General features: G+C 35.6%; 1 pseudogene; it reads left to right on the top strand.

The window, feature by feature from the left end:
* The first annotated feature begins 752 nt into the window (after positions 1 to 752).
* On the top strand, positions 753 to 1,375 carry LOC122237608 (annotated as a pseudogene).
* Positions 1,376 to 11,766: the final 10,391 nt, after the last annotated feature.

The following is an 11,766-nucleotide window of genomic DNA, read 5'->3' as shown; positions in this document are numbered from 1 at the left end:
GTTGGTTCTTTGAAAAAATTAATAAAATTGATAAACCTCTAGCCAGAATTATCAAAAAGAAAAGATTAAGGACTCACACAAAATCACATGAGAGAAGAAATACAGATAATTATAGGAGAAATACAGAGAGTATTCTTTTATAGGAGAATATTATGAAAAGCTATATGCCAACAAATTGAACAATGTGGATGAAATGGATAAATTTCTAGAAACATATAAATTACTGAAACAAACAGGAAGATAGAAAACTTGGACAGACTGATAACCAGCAAAGAAACCGAATCAGTAATATCTCCCAACAAAGAAAGTCCAGGGCCAGATGCTTTCACAGATAAATTTCACCAAACATTTAAAGAAGAGTTAATACATATTCTTCTCAAACCATTCCAAAAAAATAGAAAAGGAAGGAAAATTTCCAATTTCATTCTAGGAGACCAGCATTACCCTTATACCAGTACCAGATAAAGACACCACAAAAAAAAAGAACTACAGGCCAATATCCCTGATGAACATAGATGCAAAAATCCTCAACAAAATATTAGCAAACCAAACCCAGCTGTATATTAAAAAAAATAATAATTCATCATGGTCAAGGGATTTATTCCTTGGATGCAAGCGTGGCTCATTATTCACAAATCGGCATGCTATATCACATCAGTAAAAGAAAGGATAATCCTTCTGCAACAGGCATGGGTCATATTCTTGTTCACTCTCTTTCTGCTGTCCTCTTGGTTCTTTGTTCCCTGCACAATATGCCAGGTGAACCCACAGAAAACATTACTGCTATACAGTAGCAGTCACCCTGGCTCTAGACTGAGTTAAGGTCTGGAACACATTCCAACAGTGATGGATCAGCATCAGAGCTTGAGAAACAAGATTGCATGCAGGCAATGCCACAACAAGCCTGGCTGGCAGCAGCAGCTGAAATTGATGAAGGACCAGTCAGCAGCACAAAACAAAGCCAGAAATAAAACAAGGTATGGAAGGCTATGTCCAAAATGGGTCTATGATAGCGTCACTATGTGGAAATCTAAGAATATCCTCTATGTCATCACAAAACCAGATGTCTACAAGAGCTTAGCTTCAGATACCTACATAGTTTTGGGGGAAGCCAAGGCCAGGGCTTTGTCTTAGCAGGCATGACTAGAAGATGTTGAGAAACTCAAAGTTCAAGGTAAAGTTGTCTCAGACATTCAACACAGATTCCAACTGTACAAGCGGAGAGTGAAGAGGAAGAGGTTGATGAAACATATGTAGATGTTAACAATTCAGAATTAGTCACGTCACATGCAAATGTGTCAAGAGCGAAGACATCCAAGCCCTGAAGAACAACAGTAATGATACTATAAATCTTATTATGAAATTAACAATGTAACCATCTGAAAACAAGGGCTCATTTTTGTGTGTTTCAAAAGAATAAATGCAGCTTAGTTTGAAATATGTACTGTTTATATCATTAATAAAGTTATGGCTTCTTGTAGGATGAAAAAATAACCAAATGGATAAAGAAAAGGATAAGAACCATATCCTTTCAATAGATGAAGAAAAGCATTTGACAAAGGACAGCATCCATTCATGGTAAAAACCTTCAATAGAGTAGGGTTTGGATATAATAAAGCACACATATGAGAAACCCACAGCTCCTAGTATCCTTAATGGGGAAAAACCTGAGAGCTTTTCCTCTCTGGTCAGGAACAAGACGAGGATGTCCACCATCACCACTTTTATTCAACATAATACTGGAAAACCTAGTCACAGCAATCAGACAACAACAACAAAAAAGGCATTCATATTTTCAGAGAAGAAGTAAAACTTTGACTCTTTGCAGATGACATGATGCTCTATATAGAAAACCCAAAAGACCACCATAAAACCACTAGAACTGATAAACAGGATGCATAATGAATATACAGGAATCTGTTATATTTCTACACACCAAAAATGATGCAACATGAAGGCAAATTAAGAAAATCCATGGGGTGCCTGGGTGACTCAGTCAGTTAAGCGTCTGACTGCGGCTCAGGTCATGATCTCACAGTCTCCTGATCTCACAGGCTCGTGAGTTCGAGCCCCACGTCAGGCTCTGTACTGACAGCTCAGTGCCTGGAGCCTGCTTTGGATTCTGTGTCGTCTTCTCTCTCTCTGCTCCTCCCCTGCTCATGCTCTGTCTCTCTCTGTCTCAAAAATAAATAAAAAACGTTAAAAAAAAGGAAAAAAAAATCCAATTTACAGTTGCACCAAAAACCGTAAGATACCGAGGAATAAACCTAACCAAAGAGATGAAAGACCTCTACTCCCAAAACTATAAAACACTGATGAAGGACATTGAAGATAACACAAAGAAATGGAAAAGCATTTCATGCTCATGCATTGGAAGAACAAATATTGTTAAAATGTATATACTACCCAAAGCAATCTATACATTTAATGCAATCCCTATCAAAATACCAACAGCATTTTTCAGAGAACTGGAACAAACAATCCTAAAATTTGTATGGAACCAAAAAAAGACTCTGAATAGCCAAAGCAACCTTGAAAAACAAAAGCAAAGTTGGATACAGCAGAATTCCTTACTTCCAGTTATAGTACAAAGCTGTGGTGATCAATACATTCTGGTACTGGCAGGAAGATAGACAAATCAGTGGAACAGAATAGAAAACCCAGAAATAAACCTACAACTATATGGTCAATTAATTTTTAAAAAAGCAGGAAAGACTGTCCAAGAAAAGACAGTCTGTTCAATAAATGGAGTTGGGGAAACTGGATAGCTACATGCAAAAGAATGAAACTGGACACACACAAAAATGCACAAAATATCTTACACCATACACAAAAATGAATTCAAAATGGATTAAAGACCTAAATGTGAGACCTGAAATCATAAAAATGCTAGACGAGAGCACAGGCAGTAACTTCTGTAACATCAGCTGTACCAACTTCTTTCTACATATATCTCCTGAGGTAAGAGAAGAAAAAGCAAAAATGAACTATTGGGACCACATCAAAGTTAAAAGCTTCTGCATAGCAAAGGAAACAATCAACAAAACTAAAAGGCAACCTATGGAATGGGAGGAGACATTTGCAAATGACATATTCAATACAGGGTTAGGATCCAAAATATATAAAGAACGTATAAAATTCAACACCCAAAAACCAAATAATCCAATTAAAAACTAGACTTCTTTTTTTCCAAAGAAGACATAAGGTTGGGCAACAGACACATTAGATGGACACCATCACTTATCAGGGAAATGCAAATCAAAACTACAATTAGATATCACGTCACGCCTGTCAGAATGGCTAAAAGCAACACCACAAGAAATGACAGTGTTGACTAGGATGTGGAGAAAGGGGAAACCTCATGCACTGTTGGTAGGAATGCAAACTGGTGCAGCCTCTGGAAAATAGTACGGAGTTTCCTCACAAAGTTAAAAATAGAACTAGCCATTACACTACTAGGTATTTACCCAAAGAGTAGAAAAATACTAATTCAAAGGAATACATGCACCCCAATGTTTATGGCAGCATTATGTTCAATAGCCAAGTTATGGCAACAGCCCAAGTGTCCATTGTTAAATGAATGGATAAAGATGTGAGATATATATATCTCTCACATGTTTATCTTTATTATCGCATCTTTATATATATATACACACATATATATAAAATGAAATATTATTCAACCATAAAAAAGAATGAAATCTTGCCATTTGTCATGACATGAATGGAACTTAAGTACTATGCTAAGGTGAAATAACTCCGTCAGAAAGACAAATACCATATGATTTCACTACAAGTGGAGTTTAAGAAACAAAACAAACAAGCAAAGGGAAAAGAATAGAGACAAACCTAGATACAGACTCTTGAGAGAACAAAGTGATGGATACCAGAGGGGAGGTGGATGGGGGGATAGGTGAAATAGGTAATAGGGATTAAGGAGTGCACTTGTGATAACCACTGGGTATTATACGGAAGTATTGAATCACTACATTGTACATCTGAAACTAATATTACACTGTATGTTAACAAGAATTTAAATAAAAACTTAAAGAATTTTGGGCCCTTGGGGTGGGATGAATATATTTTGCTTGTGAGAGGGATATCAATTCTAAGGTATCTAGAGGGTGAAGTGTTAGGAACTGAATTGTTTCCCTTCTGAATCCATATGTTGAAACCCTAACCCCCAGTACCTTAGATGTAACTGTACTTAGTGATAGAGCCTTTAAAGTGTTATTTAAGTTACAATGAGCTCATTTAGGTGAGCCTTAATCATTCTGACTAGTATCCTTATAAGGAGAAATTAGGACACTCAGAAAGACACTGGGGATTTGTACAGATAAAGGCCAAATGTATACATAGCAAGAAGGCCACCATCTATAAGCCGAGGAGAGAGGCCTTAGGAGCAACCAAACTCCTGAGGCACTTTGATCCTGGATATCCAGCCTCCAGAGCTGTGAGAAAATGTTTGTGTTGTTTAGGTCCCTCAATCTGTGGAATTTCATTTGGGGAGTTTTAGCAAATTTTACAGGTGGCATTTCTGGTTCTGCCCACCGTATTCTGGCAGCCTGTCTCCCCTCACTCCATTTTTGCTCCCATAGTTGTGAATAAAAACATCTTCAGATACTGTCATATATTTTTTGAGGGACAAAATTGTCCCAGGTTGAGAACCATAGCTCTAGCCATAAACTGTAACAAGAAATGAGAGTATTGAATACCCCTCTTTGAACCTTGTGATTTGGCATTGGGGACATTGTCCTCTCCATATCCTTTTCAAACCCACTGCCTGCTCCTTCAAATGGTTAAATGTAGATACTTCCTAAGGTTACTTCTGCCTTCTTTTCTTTTTTTCTATATTTTTCTCCCTAATATTGTCATTTCTTTAGAAAGTGTTATGTCTAAACACATGGAGTTCACATGTAGTCTCTCTTGTCCTGGCACCTTTCCTGATTCCCAAATGTGATTTTCTACCTGCCAGTTTTCCAAACAGTTCTTGAAATGTCCACCTGAATATTCTTTTACTGCAAACTCCATGTATCTCAACTGAATACATAGTTTTCCCCAAACTGTCTCTTCCATATTCCCTATTCAGTTATAGTTTTAATTCAATTCAAAAGCTATTTTTAGTAACTCAAGATTTTGTGGTTTGGTACATAAGAAAATCACTTAAACAGATTTAAAGTAATGTGATAAGCACAATGATTTCATCTATCTCTCTCTCTCTCTCTCTATATATATATATATATATATATAGAGAGAGAGAGAGAGAGAGAGAGGCATGCAGAGACCTCTACAGGCATTCAGAGGAGGAAACTCTAATCTTGTCTAGGATGTCAGGAAAAGCTTCCTAGAGAAAGTGACACATGAGCTGAGACTAAAAGGAGAAGCCCAAGTTAGGTAAGGAAGGGAAGGTACAAAGGTATTTCAGACAGGTGAAATAGCATATTTAATTACAGTAGGTGGAAAGGATAACAGAAAATACCCAGTTTATTTTTTGTTAATTTATGTCAGGCAAAGGTGAACATGTCTTCTGTGTAAATACTGTGTGCACCTATATTTCCTTTAAGAAATTTTAAATTTTAATTTGTTGTTTCAAAAACTGTGGAAAGTTTATGGAGTGCCTGCCTGGCTCATTTGGTAGAGCATGCAACTCTTAATCTCAGGGTTGTGAGCTGAAGTGCCAGAGTCTGTTTAAGTTAAAAAAAATATATATATATATGTGTATATATATATGTTACATATATATATATATAAACACACAGACACACATATATGTGTGTATGTGTGTATAATTAAATAGATGTATATTTATAACAAATAAAAAGCACTATGGACAGTTGAGAGGCCAAATTTTCTTCTACAATAATTTTCCTTTGCCATATTAATTAACAAGAATACCAATTTCCCATATCCTCGCTAACACAGAATATTATTAACTTCTTCCATTTGGTCTTAAAATTGTTTTTTAAGCTTTAAAGATACTGATATTATTTTTAATGATATCTGTTCTGATCAGGATCTCCAAAACTCCTGTATTGATAAATCCAGACATAAATTCTCTAAGCCAGGCACAAATTGTGACTATGCCCTGAAGAACATTGTCTATACAATGTTCTATGTTGTCTCCACAATAGAGTGGCCCCTACGGTCTTCTAAGTATCTTCTGGCTATGCTGTTGTGAATAGCTAACTCACTGATTTCATCTGCTTACAGTTGTAGCTAATCTTCAGAATTAGCAAGGATTCTGAATGGTGTGCTTCCTCACTACATCAGAGGTAATAGTACTTCCAATGCTCCTTGCTGGGGAAGGCAGGTATGGTTGCAGGAGCTTTAGTATAGAGTCCCAAGATGCTGGGTCTTTCTTATTAGGGCAGGAGAAATATCTTTTTCTAACTTGTTTTATTTTTAATGTTTGCACTATGTCTAGCAGATATTGATGGGTTGATCGATTGTACATGGCTGGCATTTCTTCTTGTTTACCAGTCCAGATACACATTTTACTCAATTTTTATATCCACCCGGTCATTTCAGAAAGATACCATATCTAACTTTAACCCATCTATCCTAAACCCTTGCACTGACTCTTCTCTTAATGAACTTTTCAAACATATTCTTAAAAATGAACAGTTTCCTTTTAGGGTCTAGTACTTTGGCAAGACACTATATTCTCTATTTCTTGTAGAAAGTCTACAAGGTAGGTACTATTTTCATATTTTGTCAGTGAGGAAACTGAGACTCAAGATCCTTGAACAACATATCCAAATTATAGTAGATATATATCTAATCTGATTTTTAGGTCAGCCAAACCAGTGTTCCCTCTTTCTAATGGTCCAAGCCTTCTTGAGGTGATATATCTTTAAGTCACTTAAAGCTTAGAAAATAACATGTAAAAAATACATAAGATATTTCAGAATCCGAGCCATTAGCTGAATATAAAATATTTCATTATTCTGTGCATAAGTACTTATTTGGTGGGAATTATTTGACAGCTAATTTGTCTGAAAGATGCAACTTAACCAAGTGTTAAGACCTCTGTGATGTCGCCCAGGTATATATGGTTCTATTGTAACTCATGTTCATGCAAAAGAAGAGAAATAAACTTGTCCAACTATTTTAGTTTGAAGATAGTCATGCCAGAAGCTGGAATTTCTACTTCAGAAAAAACTTCAGAACTACCATCCCCAAAAAAGGAAACTGATAAAGTAAGTAGAGTTGGAAAGAGAAGATAATGAACACAACAGCTAAAGCCATGAGTCTCAATATAGTTTTCTTTGTTCCCTAAAGACTGTAGCACAAGCACAGTCTCAGAGTCACTACTTGTACATGGTAGGGACTGGCTCAGTCCAGAAATCTCAGTTCTTGCTCTAGCTCTGCCTTTGTATTCCCAGGTCTTACATCATCAGTTGGAAACAATATTCACTAGTAATACTTGGACATAAGGAAATTGTATAAGCATCAAACTCTAGTAGTTATTTCAACCAAATTTAGCTCCAAGAAGACTCAGTCTTTGTATTAGGGGAAAAAACAGAGTCCCCCCTAGCTTGCCAGATTTTAGAAGGCTATTTTCCTGCAACTCAAGGGAGATGTGATTGTGTGTGTGTGTGTGTGTGTGTGTGTGTGTGTGTGTGTTTAACAGCTTGGGCATCATCTTAGAAAATTAGAGGCAGAGATCCCATTATTTCCCATATCTTCCTTCTGTAGGATAAAACGTAGCTCGAGATTAAATTTTCTGGGATGTGTATGTGGGATGAGAGGAGTTGGACACCTGAGGAGTTTTTGTCTATTTTAGTCTTGGTGGTAATTTGATATTTCTTCATAGGTAAATTTGAAGCACAGAACATTATATTAGTAAGAAAACATAATCTAAAGCAAGCGTTTGCATAAGTGCCATCTTCAATATTTTTTTATTGTGCATTTCAATTGTTTTTAAGAATAGAAGTTGGCTCGTAAAGAAAAGTACAAAGAGAAGAGAGGGTCAATTCGTGAGTCATGAATAGTGACAAGTGAAATTATATGGAGAAAGGAAATCAATCCCACCAAATGAAAAAGGGCAAAGGAGGGGTTGAAATAAATGAATCATTACCCACAAGAATCCATTTTCTCCACATTTGTGAGCTAGAATCTGAAAAAGGCCTTGATGCGTTATCAGTAATGAAATATTATCAATAGATTTCTAACCAACTTCAGAGACAACGACTTGTAACCACTCAGGGTATGTGCTTTGCTTTGCTGGGAGAAAGCTGTGAAAGGTTCCAAGGCAGAATCTCTCTTTGTAATTTTATTTTTTCTTCCCATTTATGCTCATGAAGTTTAACTGAGTAGAGTTCAGTTGGGTTTGTAAATTTTATTTGGATGTATCAAACATCTGACTATGCAAAGTATTAGAACAACTCTGATTTGAATTAAAGATTGCATTTGAGTCAGAGCCTCACTTCGGCTGATCTGTACCCTTGGGAGACATATTCATCTTGGTGGCACTCCTTTTCTCTTCCAGACACTGAGGCTATAGATCAGCTTGCCTTTCAGGTTTGTTCCAACTGAAAGTCTATGGAGCAGGAAATGATAGTTAATTCCTCTACTGACTATATGAGAGAACATTACCATGTCCTTAAAAAATGTGATATCTTAAACTATTACTATTACAAATTTGTATTAGAAAATTGTGTTAGAAATTAAATAAAGAGGAGGATCCAGAAACCTTACCAATGTTGACTACCAGGGTAAAATTTACCCCAGCTTTCGAAAGTCTAAACTGAATTCAAAGATTGGTCTTTTGAAATATAACTTATTCTGTTTGTATTACTCAGGGTTCTCCAGAGAAATAGGACCAATAGAAATTGAAATAGAACCAATATATACACACACATCCACACCAATAATTATAATGGATGAAGGGCTTATTAAAAGGATTGGCTCACAAGATTATGGAGGTTGACAGGTCCTACAGTGTCCAGGATGAGTCAACAAGCTGGGGACCCAGGAGAACCAGTGGTGTAGCTGTGATCTGAAGGTTGGCAGGCTAGAGACCCAGGAAGACCTGATGTTTTAGTTAGAGCTGGTAGTGAAGAAAAAGCTCATGCCCCAGTGTGAAGGCCATCAGGCAGGAGCATTTACTCTTACTCTGGAGAGGGTCTGGTTTCTGTTTTATTGAGGTCTTTCACTGATTAGATGGGGCCTTCCTACATTATGAAGGGCAATCTGCTTTACTCAGTCTTCCAATTCAGATGTTAATCTCACCCCAAAACACCCTCACAGAAATACCCAGAAGAATGTTTGATGAATAAATATTTGGGTATTCCATGGCCCAGTGAAGTTGACACAAAAAATATATCATCCTACTATCCAAAGAGTCATAGCTATTGTGTTCTGTGTTCCCATTTTATTTTGTAGTATATGTGGTTTAAATTTGGCAGAGAGGCTAATGTGCTATTTCTTAGATTCATTTGGAATGCAAAACTGGCACTTTGCCATGAGAAATGCCTAATGCCATTATGCATGTGTGTTTTTGGTTAAGTTAGTTAATGAGATCCCATTTTCTTGGAAAGGTTTATGTTCCTTGGAGGAATGAGGTATGCTCTCTGAGAAATGATTTGCTTAGCCTAGGATTGCACCTATTATTATAATCATGATATGGAATGAAATGTAGAAATTAAATAGTATGGTCATGTCTACACAACAGCAAATATTTCAGCTAGGAACAAAATGGTACCTGAGAAATGAGAGCTTTTATTGGGAATCTTTAAGTGACTATTTCAATTCAAAATTAAAGGGTAAGGGAAATCAGTTTTGTATCAAAATGAAGGAGTTGAGAGAGAAAGAAGATATGAAAAGAATTACAAAAAAAAAAAAAGAACTAAAGAATTAGGGCCTACTTGTCTGTGTAAAATGGTCATGATTTCTCTTTAGAGCAGGTTTTATTGCTCTGCATCTAGGGATAGGAAATGTTTCACACTTGGCACTCTGGTCATATGAAGCCTGACTGCTAAGAGTCATAGGTGTTTTTGTGAGTGACATTTTCATTATCCCGCCCTCTTCTAGACTCTCATCTTCCTATGCACCCTACCTTTGCATATTTCATTTAATTGCCTTCCACATTCCATTCAAATGCTAGGCCATTTTTTTAAAAAAACAGATTATAATGGTAAGAAGGGGGAGTAAGTCTGCTTTTCAGTGAAGAAATCGAACAGTCCCTTTGCTCAGACACACTTCCCAATGATAAAAGATTAAATTCTACCTCACAAATTTATTTAAAAAAAGAAAAGATTATAAAAGGATACTTTTAAAAACTTAATTCAGGGAAGCATTGTCTCTGAATCTCAATAAATTCCATGGGCTGCATTAGGATTCTGGAACTTTCTGGTTAATAGACATCCCTCATTTATTTATATATATATATATATACATATATATATATATATATATATACATATATATATGTATATATATATATATATATATCCTCATATATATGTATATATTTATATATATTTATATACTCATATATATGTGTGTATATATATATATAAAGCAATATTTATACATAAACTTACAATTCTTCATGCAACCAAGTCATATTTTCATAAGGCTTTTTTTTTCTTTTTTTGTGCTCCCACTTCTTCTGTGTCTGACACTATACCCAGGTTCACTGTACTACAGCTGGGGGAAATCCTGGGAGAGAAGGAGAGGGAAAATGAGAGATTTAGTACTTATTAGTTAGTGATACTCTGAGGGTAATGGTAATTCTGCCTGGCTGTCTTCAGTCAGCCTTCCTGAGCCCTGGGATACAGGAGGTAAACTTTTCTTAAAATTCTCCTGCACCCAGGAGCAGGCACCTTAAAATAATATTGGTTATATTTTAGGATTATGATGATCCAGAACAAGGACTGGAGGATCTAAAGGAAGATTGGATGGGTCCTAAAGTAAATTCTACTTATGTCTTGATTTTGTTTGTATGTATTCAACAAATATTTATTGATAGCCTATTATATTTCAGGCACAGTTCTAGCTAGCGAACGAGAGATCTGCTTTCATAGACAAATATGTGTTCTAGGTAGTAGGGGAACAGTAAAAATTAAAAATATATGTATATACATTTAAAAATTTTCACTGTTACATATAGCAGTGTGTGTGTGTGTATATATATGTATTATATATACAATATGTTATTGTAACATAGTATGTTATAACATAGTATGTTGTTATAACATAGCAACATTATATGTAATAATGTAATAATAATATATAAATGTATAATATGTATTATATAATATACATCATAATGTTTTATATGTAACATTAACATTACATATACATCTCTCTCTATATATATATATATAGATATATCTCTCTCTCTCTATATATATATATAGAGAGAGAGAGAGATGTATATATAAGAAGAGAGAATATCAAGTAGTGATACCACCAGAGTGATAAGTAGAGTTATAGATCGCTATAAGGGAAGAGCTCACTAAATAAACTTGGGGACTGATGTCTGAATGATCAGAAATAGCAGGTAGCATTCAGACACCAGACTCTTGCCTCACTTCGTCCAGTCTGCTGGATCATACAGTGGAATTTATTTATTTATTTAGTTATTTATTGGACATTCTGTATTTGAATTGACAAATGGCTGCTTTAGGAGAAGGAGGGAATTCCATTAATCATAGCTGCTCTCAACCATCGGAAATATAATCACATAAATATGGATTTTGTTAAAACAAAAATCTCAGCTTTATGGTAGTATTGCTTATGTGTGTTTCTATACTTCTT

This window comes from Panthera tigris, chromosome B1 (assembly GCF_018350195.1).
Source record: "Panthera tigris isolate Pti1 chromosome B1, P.tigris_Pti1_mat1.1, whole genome shotgun sequence".
Lineage (NCBI taxonomy): Eukaryota > Metazoa > Chordata > Mammalia > Carnivora > Felidae > Panthera > Panthera tigris.
The sequence above is the reverse complement of the archived record's forward strand: the minus strand, read 5'-3'. Positions and strand labels throughout refer to the sequence as shown.